This window comes from Lepidochelys olivacea, assembly GCF_965140295.1.
Source record: "Lepidochelys olivacea isolate rLepOli2 genome assembly, chromosome: 24".
Lineage (NCBI taxonomy): Eukaryota > Metazoa > Chordata > Testudines > Cheloniidae > Lepidochelys > Lepidochelys olivacea.
Window position 1 is genome coordinate 8,574,240 of NC_140434.1, and position 13,641 is coordinate 8,587,880.

At 45.7% G+C, this 13,641-nt stretch overlaps 1 protein-coding gene across 2 annotated transcripts in view; it reads right to left on the minus strand.

The window, feature by feature from the left end:
* Positions 1–12,217, minus strand: part of CGN (cingulin) — a 65,436-nt gene extending 53,219 nt beyond the window's left edge. For both annotated transcript variants that reach the window (XM_084614122.1, XM_084614121.1), the window contains exon 1: positions 12,140–12,217. The gene's annotated coding sequence lies outside the window, so the exon portion shown is untranslated. The remainder of the gene's footprint in view (positions 1–12,139) is intronic.
* Between the last annotated feature and the right edge of the window lie 1,424 nt (positions 12,218–13,641).

The following is a 13,641-nucleotide window of genomic DNA, read 5'->3' on the forward strand; positions in this document are numbered from 1 at the left end:
TTGACAGTAAAAGTATCTTTGATGCCACATTCATAGATATTTAGGTCAGAAGAGACCATTATGATCATCTAGTCTGACCTCCTGCACAACGCAGGCCACAGAATTTCACCCACCACTCCTGCAAAAAACCTATTACCTATGCCTGAGCTATTGAAGTCCTCAAATCGTGGTTTAAAGACTTCAAGGAGCAGAAAGAAAAGGAGTACTTGTGGCACCTTAGAGACCAACCAATTTATTTGAGCATAAGCTTTCGTGAGCTACAGCTCACTTCATCGGATGCATACTGTGGAAACTGCAGAAGACATTATATACACAGAGACCATGAAACAATACCTCCTCCCATCCCACTCTCCTGCTGGTAATAGCTTATCTAAAGTGATCACTCTCCTTACAATGTGCATGATAATCAAGGTGGGCCATTTCCAGCACAAATCCAGGTTTTCTCAACCCCCCCTTCCAAAAACCACACATACTAACTCACTCTCCTGCTGGTAATAGCTTATCCAAAGTGACCACTCTCCCTACAATAAGAAAAGGAATACCTTGTTTTTTCCTACCCTCCCCCCCCCCCCCCCCCCCCGACGTTCTGGTTAAACTTGGATTTGTGCTGGAAATGGCCCACCTTGATTATCATGCACATTGTAGGGAGATTTCGGAGTAACAGCCCTGTCAGTCTGTATTCGCAAAAAGAAAGAGTACTTGTGGCACCTTAGAGACCAACCAATTTATTTGAGCATAAGCTTTCGTGGGCTACAGCTACTTCTGCTCAAATAAATTGGTTAGTCTCTAAGGTGCCACAAGTACTCTTTCTTTTTGCGAATACAGACTGACAGGGCTGTTACTCCGAAATCTCCCTACAATGTGCATGATAATCAAGGTGGGCCATTTCCAGCACAAATCCAAGTTTAACCAGAACGTTGGGGGGGAGGGGTGGGGAGGGTAGGAAAAAACAAGGGAAAATAGGCTACCTTGCATAATGACTTAGCCACTCCAAGTCTCTATTTAAGCCTAAATTAATAGTATCCAATTTGCAAATGAATTCCAATTCAGCAGTTTCTCGCTGGAGTCAGGATTTGAAGTTTTTTTGGTTGTAAGATAGCGACCTTCACGTCTGTGATTCCGTGACCAGAGAGACTGAAGTGTTCTCCGACTGGTTTATGAATGTTATAATTCTTGACATCTGATTTGTGTCCATTTATTCTTTTACGTAGAGACTGTCCAGTTTGACCAATGTACATGGCAGAGGGGCATTGCTGGCATATGATGGCATATATCACATTGGTGGATGTGCAGGTGAACGAGCCTCTGATAGTGTGGCTGATGTGATTAGGCCCTGTGATGGTGTCCCCTGAATAGATATGTGGGCACAGTTGGCAACGGGCTTTGTTACAAGGATAGGTTCCTGGGTTAGTGGTTCTGTTGTGTGGTATTTGCTTCAGGTTGGGGGGCTGTCTGTAGGCAAGGACTGGCCTGTCTCGTAGATCCTTAATAATGCGTTGGAGGGGTTTTAGTTGGGGGCTGAAGGTGACGGCTAGTGGCGTTCTGTTATTTTCTTTGTTAGGCCTGTCCTGTAGTAGGTGACTTCTGGGAACTCTTCTGGCTCTGTCAATCTGTTTCTTCACTTCCGCAGGTGGGTATTGTAGTTGTAAGAATGCTTGATAGAGATCTTGTAGGTGTTTGTCTGAGGGGTTGGAGCAAATGCGGTTGTATCGCAGACTTTGGCTTATGCTCATATAAATTGGTTAGTCTCTAAGGTGCCACAAGTACTCCTTTTCTTTTTGCGAATACAGACTAACACGGCTGTTACTCTGAAACCTTTCAAGGAGCAGAGAATCCTCCAGCAAGTGACCCATGCCCCATGCTACAGAGGAAGGCTAAAAACCTCCAGGGCCTCTGCCAAACTGGCCTGTAGGAAAATTCCTTCCTGACCCCAAAGATTTCAATCAGCTGAACCCTGAGCATATGGGCAAGATTCACCAGCCAGACACCCAGGACCAATTCCTACCTTTCCAGCGAATGCAGGAGGAGATGTCTAAGCAGCTATGCAACATTTTTCGCCGTCCAGAAAACATGCTTCTACAGCTGCAGTCCCCCTCCTATACAGGAGGCAAGCTACGATGATTTTGCTGCAAACTGTTTTATTTATGCCTATGCATAACTTATTAAGCAGGTGGAAAAAAGCCTCCGTTATTATGTTAAAGAAAAAAAAATGGTTAAGAAGCTTATTGAAATGCTAACCCTTACAAGAGGGGGCAGGGACATAAAAACTCTACCAGAGGAAGCCATAATAGATACATTCTTTACACCGAAAAAGTTTCCAATGAAGCATCGGCCATAGGTATGCTGGTATTTTGGAGTGACTTTTGAAAAGGCTTATGTGACTGTGGCCTGGTATACATGGCGGCGGGGCGGAAGGAAGGGAATCGATCTAAGTTTTGCAACTTCAGCTACGTGAATAACGTAGCCGAAGTCAACGTACTTAGATCTACTCACCGCAGTGTCTTCACTGGGGTGAGTCGACTGCTGCCACTCCCCCATCGATTCCGCCTGCGCCTCTCGCAGCGCTGGAGTACAGGAGTCGATGGGAGAGCGCTCGGGAGTCGATTTATCACGTCTAGACTAGATGCGATAAATTGACCCCAGCTGAATCAATTGCTGCCCGCCAATCCAGCGGGTAGTATAGACATACCCTTTGAGAAGTCAGTGGGACGTGTGCTGTTTCATTTAGGGCTTGTCTACACAGGGAAGTTTTACCAGTAGAATCCACCATGTGAACACACTTATTCCAGAAGAGTGGCTTTCCCCACCACCAGTTTAGGTTCAAATCCCTTCCCAAATGACATAAACTGAAAGGATACCCTCTTATTCCAGAATAAGAGTTATACCAGTATAATTTATTAAGCAATCCTTAATAGGAATTGGAAAAGTCCCTCCCCCCACAAAAGAAAATAGTGACTAAGACACTGGCAAATTACAAATCAATTGTAAAAAGGAGGTGCTAAGAAGCTACCACCATTTTAGATTATGGGTTAAATTTTCAAAAGGACCCAGGTGATTAGGAGCCCACGGGTATGTCTACATTACAGCTGTTACAGTGGCAGCTATGCCACCGTAGCGTAGACACTTGCTACACCATTGGAAGGTGTTTTTCCTGTCAGCTCAGTTAATCCTCCTCTCTAAAAGGCGCAAGCTAGGTCAATGGAAGAATTCTTCTGTTGACCTTGATGCGTCTACACCAGTTGTTAGGTTGATCTTACTACAGCGCTCAGGTCACAAAATTTTTCACAGCCCTGAGTGATGTAACTAGGTCGATCTAACTTTTAAGTATAGACCAGGCCTAAGCCCCACTGACTTTCAGTGACACTTCAGAGCCCCAAGACCTTCCTACCATTTTGAAAGGGGGTAGATTTGCTACAGAATTAAGTGACCGTGCTACTGCAGTGTAGACGTATCCTGAAGTCACTTTTAAAAATGGGACTCTGGTTCTTTTGAAAATTTTACCCTACGACAGGGTAGGCTGGGAGATTTTTTTTTTTAACTTTATTTAAATTATAAGTTTTTTATTTTTAAAAATAAACCTGTTTAAAATGAAAACTGAATTTAATACAAAATATATTACGGTCTAATCTTGTTATAATCTCTTAAAATATTTAAGTTAAAAAGATAAATATGGTGTTTTGTCTCTTTAAATTACCGTTACCATCCTAACGCAGCTTGACCCACATCACGAGCAAAAGTTAATTTAGTAAATATATCATTCACTATTTTCTAACACATTAACACGTACAAGAATCTGAAAATATTAAGCTATATTATTGCTTATATAAATGTATCTATTTATAGCATACTCTCCTAGAGAGCAAAAAATTGTACCAAATCTAGTGCAAAGATACTATTTAGTAGTAAATCAACATTATTTTAATGGTTATATCAACCAATATTCTTTAGAAAATAACTGAAGTACAAATAGAAAAGCTGATTAAAATTTATGAGTTAAATCAAGGTTTTCCTTGAAATCAATCCACACTGCCTTATACTAGCTGGATTTTAAGAAGCCAAATTTAGTAGTCCCCGTTTGTTCTTTTTACCCATTTTCTGCATTTCATTCAACCTGGATAGTGAAGATTGATCCCAAAATATGGAAATAGATTGGTCACTTGCCTGATGCTGGAATATCTGAATTGCAAGACAGAGAAAATGCAGGGTTTTTTAAACCCAAACATGATTTCCTTATTGATTTAGAACCTGATCCTACAGAGACTTGTGCATAAAGATAACCACATACATGAGAAGAAAAGGAGGACTTGTGGCACCTTAGAGACTAACCAATTTATTAGAGCATAAGCTTTCGTGAGCTACAGCTCACAGCTGTAGCTCACGAAAGCTTATGCTCTAATAAATTGGTTAGTCTCTAAGGTGCCACAAGTCCTCCTTTTCTTTTTGCGAATACAGACTAACACGGCTGCTACTCTGAAACACATACATGAGAGCAGTCCTGGTTTGGGCCCCTGTTCAGCAAAAGCTTTGAAGTTGGTAGGAGTCCAATGTCTTTAAAAGCTTTGCTCAAACAGGGCCTGGAGCCATAAGTAGTTAATACTCCAAATAGTCGCTCTTCAGATACTTCCTGCCTAGGTATGCACAGTTAGAAAGACTAATTCCAACATCCTAGATACGTGTGAGATGCCAGATTTAAGAAATAAATATTTAACTTAATAGTAAAATAAAACAAACTGTTACATGAATTGCATCATGTCAAAATTCCCACAGATTTCTGTTCCTGTTAATCTTCCATTTGTCAATTTCAAAACAAATCGTGCTTTTGAAAACAGTTATTCAGATTCACACAGACCCACCAGTAAATATTTAATGGCGGACATAAATACTGGAGTAAAGAACTGCTCCTCAGAACATGTAATGAATCTGCACCTGGCTGTTTTTCCAGTACAGTGCCAAGGTATTTTAGAATACTAATGTGCATGTCGCTGGTTTGGTGTTCGGGGATTTGGCCTTTCTGAAAGTTAACCCCTTCGTTTTAAAACAAATGCAAAAGAGTGAGGGAAAGTAGTCAGACCTAGAATAATCTTTAAAATTATATCAGGAAATTCAATCCCCTCCTCCCCCCCAAAAAATGATGTTCCATAATACACTTCTTTTTATTATTTCAACCACTTTTGTTTGGAGTTAGAAAGTCGCCTGAAGAGCCTGCAACCCAAAACGAACATGACAGCATTTGTGCTAATGCAAAAAGAAAAGGAGTACTTGTGGCACCTTAGAGACTAACCAATTTATTTGAGCATAAGCTTTCGTGAGCTACAGCTCACTTCGTCAGATGCATACTGTGGAAAGTATAGAAGATCTTTTTATACACACAAAGCATGAAAAAATGGTGTTTACCACTACAAAAGGTTTTCTCTCCCCCCCACCCCACTCTCCTGCTGGTAATAGCTTATCTAAAGTGATCACTCTCCTTACAATGTGTATGATAATCAAGTTGGGCCATTTCCAGCATAAGATAAGCTATTACCAGCAGGAGAGTGGGGTGGGGGGAGAGAAAACCTTTTGTAGTGGTAAACACCCATTTTTTCATGCTTTGAGTGTATAAAAAGATCTTCTATACTTTCCACAGTATGCATCCGACGAAGTGAGCTGTAGCTCACGAAAGCTTATGCTCAAATAAATTGGTTCGTCTCTAAGGTGTCACAAGTACTCCTTTTCTTTTTTGCGAATACAGACTAACACGGCTGTTACTCTGAAACCTGTGCTAATGCAGTGGTTTTCAACCTGTAGTCCACAGACTACATCTCCCTTTGAAAATGTTTAGGGGTCCACAAACGAAAAAAAGGTTAAAAACCATTGTGTTAGTGCATGAGTATCAGAGACTGAAACTAACACCTGTCCTGGATCATTACTGTTCAGACTAAAACATGATGAAAAGCAAAACCAAATCAGCTGTTTTTCTCATAACGCTTTATTCTTCCAGTTAGTAGTCTAAGGACTTTTAAAAAATCACACATGGTATGTGTGGGGGATTTTTCCATTTTTTAAAAAACATGTAGGAATATCTAAGAAAGACAGATCGTTCCTAAATCTGAAAATTGTACCCATGATCTAAGAGCCCCATTGACTTTCAGCAACATTAGGGGCCCAAGTCACTTAAGTGGTTCTGAAAATTTCAACCTATACCAGCAACATGACACATACCTTGACAGCATTTTGAATGTTTTACTTGTATATTGTTTGCCTGTTTGCATATTGAGGGTCACGGTGAGCAGCACTGTAATCCATGAAAAGCCCTACAGATGTCAATGGGCTACTCAACCCACGAGAATGGCCTTACTGGGTCAGACCAATGGGTCCTTCTAGCCCAGCATCCTCTCTTCCAACAGTGGCCAATGCCACGTGCTTCAGAGGAAATGGACAGAACAGAGCAATTATAAAGTGATCCATCCCTTGGCGCCCTGGTCCCAGCATCTGGCCATCAGAGGCTTAGGGATACCAAGAGCATGGGGTTGCATCCCTGACCAACTTGGCTAATAGCCATCGATGGACCCATCCTCAATTAATTTAGCTAATGCTTTTTTAAACCCATTTATACTTTTGGCCTTCACAACGCCCCCTGGCAACAAGTTCTACAGGTTGACCATGTGCTGGGTGAAGAAATACTTCCTTTTGTTTGTTATGCAGCCTATTAATTTCATTGTGTGACCCCCGGTTCTTGAGTTATGTAAAGGGATAACTAACACTTCCTTATTCACTTTCTCCACATTATTCATGATTTTAATAAACCTGTATTATATCTTTCCCCAATTCTAATATATCTTTTTTGAGATGGGGAGACCAGAACCACACACAATATTCAAGGTGTGGGCATACCATGGCATTATGATGATATTTTCTGTCTTATTATCCATCCCTTTCCTAATGGTTCCTAACATTCTGTTAGCCTTTTTGACTGCTGTCACACATTGAACAGATGTTTTCAGAGAACTATCCACAATGACTCCCAAGATCTTTCTTGAGTGGCAACAGCTAATGTATAGCTGAGATTATGTTTTCCAGTGTGCATTACTTTGCAATTATCAAGCAAACATTTCAGCACCAGGTCATTGGATTATAAGCCCTTTGGCACAATGACTCAGAATCCTATTCTCCAATGCCCTACACTTTTTAATCAGTCACACCACAGCAAAATACACATATAAATACTACCCTTTATAGCATTTGTAATTCACTTGGCAATGTGCAGGGCAGTAGAGAATTAATTTCTCTCTCTTCTTATGTTTGTACAGCTCCTAGCACCCAAGATGTGCTACCACAATAGGAAGCAACTACACTGCAGTATATTAAGATTAAGGGGAAAGTAACCAATACACAGACCAGTTAGTTTTTTCAATCGATCAATCAAGGCCTTGAGGCCCAAGAGAGATCCTGCAAGTAACTCTTAGCCCCATAATTATCATGTGTTCTCCTAAGTGACAAAGAATTGTCAACAGGAATAGCCACACGAACAGCACTTTAATCTACTAGAACTCTTTAAACAGAAACAGAGCCTATTCAAAACCAGACCAACTGGTTGGAGGGGAGGGGGTGAAATGAAGAAAAAGAAATCTCCACAACCAACCTGTTAATGTATTCTAAAACGAAGGTTGCTAAATTAGCCTAAAGATAAAGAGTTATTATTGAACACAGATGCCGAGGGCCAATTTAAAAGCATTATGTAAAAAGGGAAGAAGCGAAGGGAGATGCCCGCTTTGAAATAAGAAAAGGAGTACTTGTGGCACCTTAGAGACTAACCAATTTATTTGAGCATAAGCTTTCGTGAGCTACAGCTCACTTCATCGGATGCATACCGTGGAAACTGCAGCAGACTTTATATATACACAGAGAATATGAAACAATATCTCCTCCCACCCCACTGTCCTGCTGGTAATAGCTTATCTAAAGTGATCATCAGGTGGGCCATTTCCAGCACAAATCCAGGTTTTCTCACCCTCCACCCCCCCACACAAATTTGAAATAGCTGCCCAAGCAGGAAGCACAGTCTAACCAACTTTCAACACTGCACATTACTCCGGATCAGTCGGTTTGATGTCTGACTTCAGTAGCCAAACAAGAATGACAACAACCAGCAGCACATTCTCCTTCCTTGGAGCTGGAGGCAGGAGTGGAAGGGATATCTGAACTGTGGAAACAAACCCGGCAAGTGACTAGGGAATGAAGGACACAGCAGGATTCCATCTCTGGGGCAGCGGGGGAAGAAAACCAAGTGCACTGTCCACAGAGAGAATGGACTGAATTAAAATAAAAAAATACACCATTGGCTTGGGTAAGAGTTAAAGGCACTTAGCATCTTGCAGGATTGGATCCCAGTCCTCTCTCTTTCTGTCTCTCTGCCTCCCGGGTCAGGAAATAATATTGTGGTATTGGATTATGACAATTCCTAGCTCTTATATAGCTCTTGTTGTCAGTAGATCTCAAAAGTGCTTTACAAAGGAGATCAGCAACATTATCTCCACTTTACGGAAAGGAGTATCGAGGCACAGGAAGTGACTTGCCCAAGGTCACCCAGCAAACCAGTGGCAGAGCCAAGAATTGAAACGCCATCTCCTGAGTGACAGTGCAATGAACTACCCACTAAGCCACACTGCCTTCCATGATGCATCACATAATCCCACTCTCAGCCTCTAGATACCAGCAAATGTGATAGGAGACTAGGGAGTAGTTTTTCTTTTAAAGAGAAACACATTTTAAATATGTTAGTATTATTGTTTTATGATGGTAAACCTTCAAAGTCCCAACAGAGATCAGAACCCCCCTGTGCTAAGTGTGATGTAGCTCTATAATTAGAGACACTCCCCTCCCCCAAGAAGTTCACAATCAAGACAGAGGAAGGGTTATTATCCCTAGGAGGTCCTATGCACAAGACTAAGCAACTTGCCCAGCATCACATAGGAAGTCAGTGGCACAGCACGAACTAAACCCAAATGTCTCGAGTCCTACCCACTACCTTCATCACTAAGCCATCCATCCCCTCTCCTCTTAGAGGTGAAAAATTCCCCAACAACTCACGCCATCAACTGGGGTTTGTGGCAGTAATAAAACCCTTGACAGGAGCACTGTTTTATTACATAAGCAAGAGCCCTATATTCCTAATTATTGTGTATAAACAAACAGATCCCATGCTGAAGGGTGCAGTCTAATTAGACAGAACAGGACTACATGATGGAATATGTCATCCTTCAGCACAGTTTCTTAACTGAAGGTCCTTGACAGAAATGGAACACAATAAATTAAAAGAGTACAAGATTTTAAGCCCGAGCAATCTGTAAATCATGGTTTGGAAACACACACTTGGGAGCAGACAGCCATTCCACAGAAACAATCATTCTGCAAAGACACCTATCTCTTTTGGTTTGTGAATGGATTGTATTTTTAAAGTGCCCTGTCAGGACATCTTTTTACACAGCTACAAAATAAATGCCACAAGATGTAGTATGAGAACAATACAGGCATGGCACTGATAGCTGAACCTAATGTATTAACACAATGGGAAGGAATTGTCTTTTAAAAAGCCTCAAGCCTATAAAGATTAAAAGAATTCCAGCATAGTATTCACGTTGTAATCAGCTGCTGAGTGTAAATAAATAAATAAATAATCTAGGGCTCAGATTTTTCTTCTGATTGAAGAACAAAAAACAAACTTACTGGTAAAAATACCATCCTTCAGAATGAATGTTAAAGAAGGGCAGGGTAGAGCAGTGTAAGAAACTGCACATTAAATTTTAAAGATGCTGCATTACACAAATTCTGCAACCAGAGGTGAAACCCAAATTATAGCGCTTTAAGATAGTAAGGCAAACTGAATCAAAATTCACAAAATTTGCTGGGTCCAAGACACTTTTTCAAATCAAGGCTTCCCCTGAAGACATTTATCCCCTCCTTCCCTGCAATTTGAGACCTCACCAGGAGTCTTCGCATAAAACAAGACAATGACTCATGTCAAGTTAGGATTATCTCAGCACTTAGTACAGTCAAGAGTTTGGTTTTGGTTTTGGTTTTGGGGGGGTGGGGGGGGAAGAAAAGATAAGCAGAAAGATTAAACTGGACAACTCCAACCATTCACTTGTCATGCAGTTACACACAGCTTCTATGTTTAGGCCAGTGGCACTTAGCTCTTAGAGGGAAACTCACTTTGTGAGAACTGAGCTACTAAACACTTAAACATTTACAATACAATTACTAGTGCAAAAAGTTCATTGCCAACTCCTAATTAATTACAATCACCCTCCATTAGAGCAGCTAAAACAGAAGTTCTCATTTGCTTTACATGGCAACTGCCATAAATACAGAATTCTTCTGTCCAGTGAGGTATAACAGGCTGAGACATTAAGGGTTTGTTTACACAACAGTTTTCACAAAGCCTAATCTTGTTCCTTCATCTTCAGTGAAAAGTTTGTTTGGATGTGAAGTATTTCCATCACACACACCATAAGAGACTGGTGAGGGGCGCTCAGAAATAGCAGCATTGTTCTGAATGCATGGGAACCAGAGAGTGAAACTGAGTAATGAGTTTCAATGTTTGCTGGAGTTTCGATCAGCTTGGGGAGGGGAGAGGAGGGATGCAGCCTGAACACTAGCAAACTGCACGTGCAATTTTAAGGACCCTTTGGATTTTAATCATTTCAGGTATTGTCAGCGACACAGGGAAAGGATTCTTGTGCGTTCTTACTGTGTCCCTCTACAGAGGGAACGCAACAGTGTCCAGGTCAGCATCAAAAGAGATTATATTCAATTCAGCATGAGAAGATACACACAGGTCTACAAGTAGGGGGCCACAGACCATTTGCTCACCACCGCTTGGAGAACGGTACTACCCACAATTAAGTTGGGATTTTAACTCAGCTACTAGTAACTGGTTAGATTACATTTTTCTACTGGGCATGGGGCTATTTGTTTGCTTTAGGTCATGGTGATTTAATGCTGCTCATATCTTTCATCCTGACAAACCCGGAGTCCGAAGTCCCCGTTTAGCCAGCGATCAGGGCCAAGCTGTGTGGAAGTAGCCGGGGCTTCAGCCAGAATCCCTGCCAACGGGCCTCACCAGCAGACAGACCCTCGTGCGGGCCCTCAAGTTCAGTCTCCATGTCTCATGCAGCCTCTCTGCTGAGGCTACTAACACAGCAGCCTGTTGTGGCCATCCAGGATGGCAACTTTGCTAAGTACCTGGCCGCTAGGAACTGGACGGAAAGCCCGTAACACAAGGGCCACTGAATGGCCATGGCTTCTAGTCACTTCCAGCCTGGGCTGGATTTGAGCAGGTGTCCTGGGGGTGAAGGGCTCCAGATACCTCCCACTCCCTCAAGCCAGTCAATTCCTCCCCCCCCCCACCAATCTCCAGCTGCTGTCACAAGCCTTGTAACACATCTGTGGTGTTATACACACACTCTCCAGCGGGACTTTATCTGGGTGGGAAAACCTCAGTGGATGATGATGCTTCTCGGGGAATAATGGGGAGAAGCTGGGGCTTGGGAAGGGTGAAGCGGGTGTCTCTTCCTAGGGAGAGTAACTAGAACAGGGACACAACAAGAGGGAGCCCTATACGAGGAGGGAGGACACACCAGGGGAGGGGGGGGTGTCTTATGGGGCAGGGGAAGGTGCGTGTGTTGGGGGAGGGAGGTAAGCACATGCACATCACGGAGAATTATGGGTTTCCCACCAAAGGATGAAGGGCTGTTCTAGGGGCACATGCTATAGGAGGGAGCTCCTAATAGGAGAAGTCACTATAGAGGGAGTATGGGTCCCCAGGGGAAGAGTCCTTATACAGGCAGCCACCACAGAGGGAGCTCCCTATAGGGGCAGTCATGATGGGGGCGGGTGCTATATGGGGAGAGCGGGTCCCGAAGAGAAGAGAATCCCTGTACAGGGAAGCCCTGTGGGACACGGGGTCACTATAGGGAACCAGCAGGTCCCCAGGAGGCAGGGAGGCCCCTTGGGCAGGCAAGCGCCTATAGGAGCAGCAGCTATAGGGGAAGGCAGCCCCCTCTAGGGGCAGGGCGGGTCCCAGGGGGCAGAGCCCCTATAGAAACCGTAGCTGCGGAGGAAGGCAACGCCCCACAGGGGCAGGGGGCCCCGCACTCACCGTGCCCAGGCCGCTCCCCGCCGCGAGCGCTCCTCACCTCCGCGCCCCACCGCAACCTGTTACCTTCGCCCAGGCCCCGCCCCCGGCCCCTGCCATTGGCCCGGGCTCCGGCCAGACCCGCCCCCCTCCCCTCCGCGGTGAGACAGCCACGCCCCTACTGCGCGCCACCCCGCCCCCGTTGGCCCGCGGCCAGCTCGCGGGGGCCCGGGGGGCAGGAGAGGTCATGTGACTCCCCCAGGAGAGAGGGGGCGCGCCGCCATCTTGGCGAGGGTGAGGTTCGAAGGACGCGTTAGCAACAAGCCCCGCCCCGCGCAGACCCCCCCCCGCCTCACGAGGCTCCTCCCGAGCTAGCGCCCCTCTGGCTTGAGCAGCCTCCCCCACGACCTGGGTAGCCCCCCTCAGTGTCCCCCCCACCCTGATCAGCCTCCCCACCCATTGCACGTCCCCCAGTGCCCCCCTCAAGCCTGGGCAACCCCCCCCGCTCCCTCAGTGTCCCCCCCACCCTGATCAGCCCCCCCAGGCCTGGGCAACCCCCCCCCGCTCCCTCAGTGTCCCCCCCCACCCTGATCAGCCCCCCCAGGCCTGGGCAACCCCCTCCCCACTCCCTCAGTGTTGTCCCCCCAACCCTGATCAGCCTCCCCAGCCCCTGCACGTCCCCCACTGCCCCCCCAGGCGTGGGCAACCCACTCCCTCAGTGTCCCCCCACCCTGATCAGCCTCCCTACCCACTGCACATCCCCCAGTGCCCCCCTCAAGCCTGGGCAGCCCCCCCCCACCCTGATCAGCCTCCCCAGCGCCTGCACGTCCCCCACTGCCCCCCCAGGCCTGGGCAACCCTCTCCCTCAGTGTCCCCCCACCCTGATCAGCCTCCCCACCATCTGCATGTCCCCCAGTGCCTCCCTCAGGCTTAAGCAGCTGCCCCTACCCCCTGTGTTCCCCCCTGGCCTGGGTAGCCCCCCTGCCTCTACACTCCCCCCAATATCCCCTGGCCTGGGCAGTTCCCCTTACTCTGTTCTTCCCCCAGTGCCCCCCTCAGGCTAGTGCTCCCTTCAGTTTGGGTGGCTTTCCCATCCCCCCTCTTCTCCCTCCCCACTGCCCCCCGGTTTGGGCAGCCCCCTCTTATGCTCCTGTTCTTACCCAATGCCCCTCCTAGCCTGGACAGCTCCCCCACCCCTCTCTACTCCTGAATGCCCCCTCCCAGTTCTAGGACTGGATCCACCCCCTAGAGCCCTCCACCAGATAGGCCTAGGCAGAGCAGCTCCCCACCCTGCCCCATGTCTTCCTCCACTTCAGATCTGTGCCTAGGCACTTCCCTGCATCCCTCTCTCTGATGTTCCCTATAGAGGCTTGGGCAATTTCCCCCTGTATCTCTTCTATTCCTGGAGATGGGAAGGTTCCTCCCATCTCCCTGAACCAGTCTCCCCAGTGTCCCCCAGACAGGCCTGGGGAAGAGCAGCTATCCTAATGCCCCCTCCTCAGTGTCCTTCCCCCCAACTCCACCCC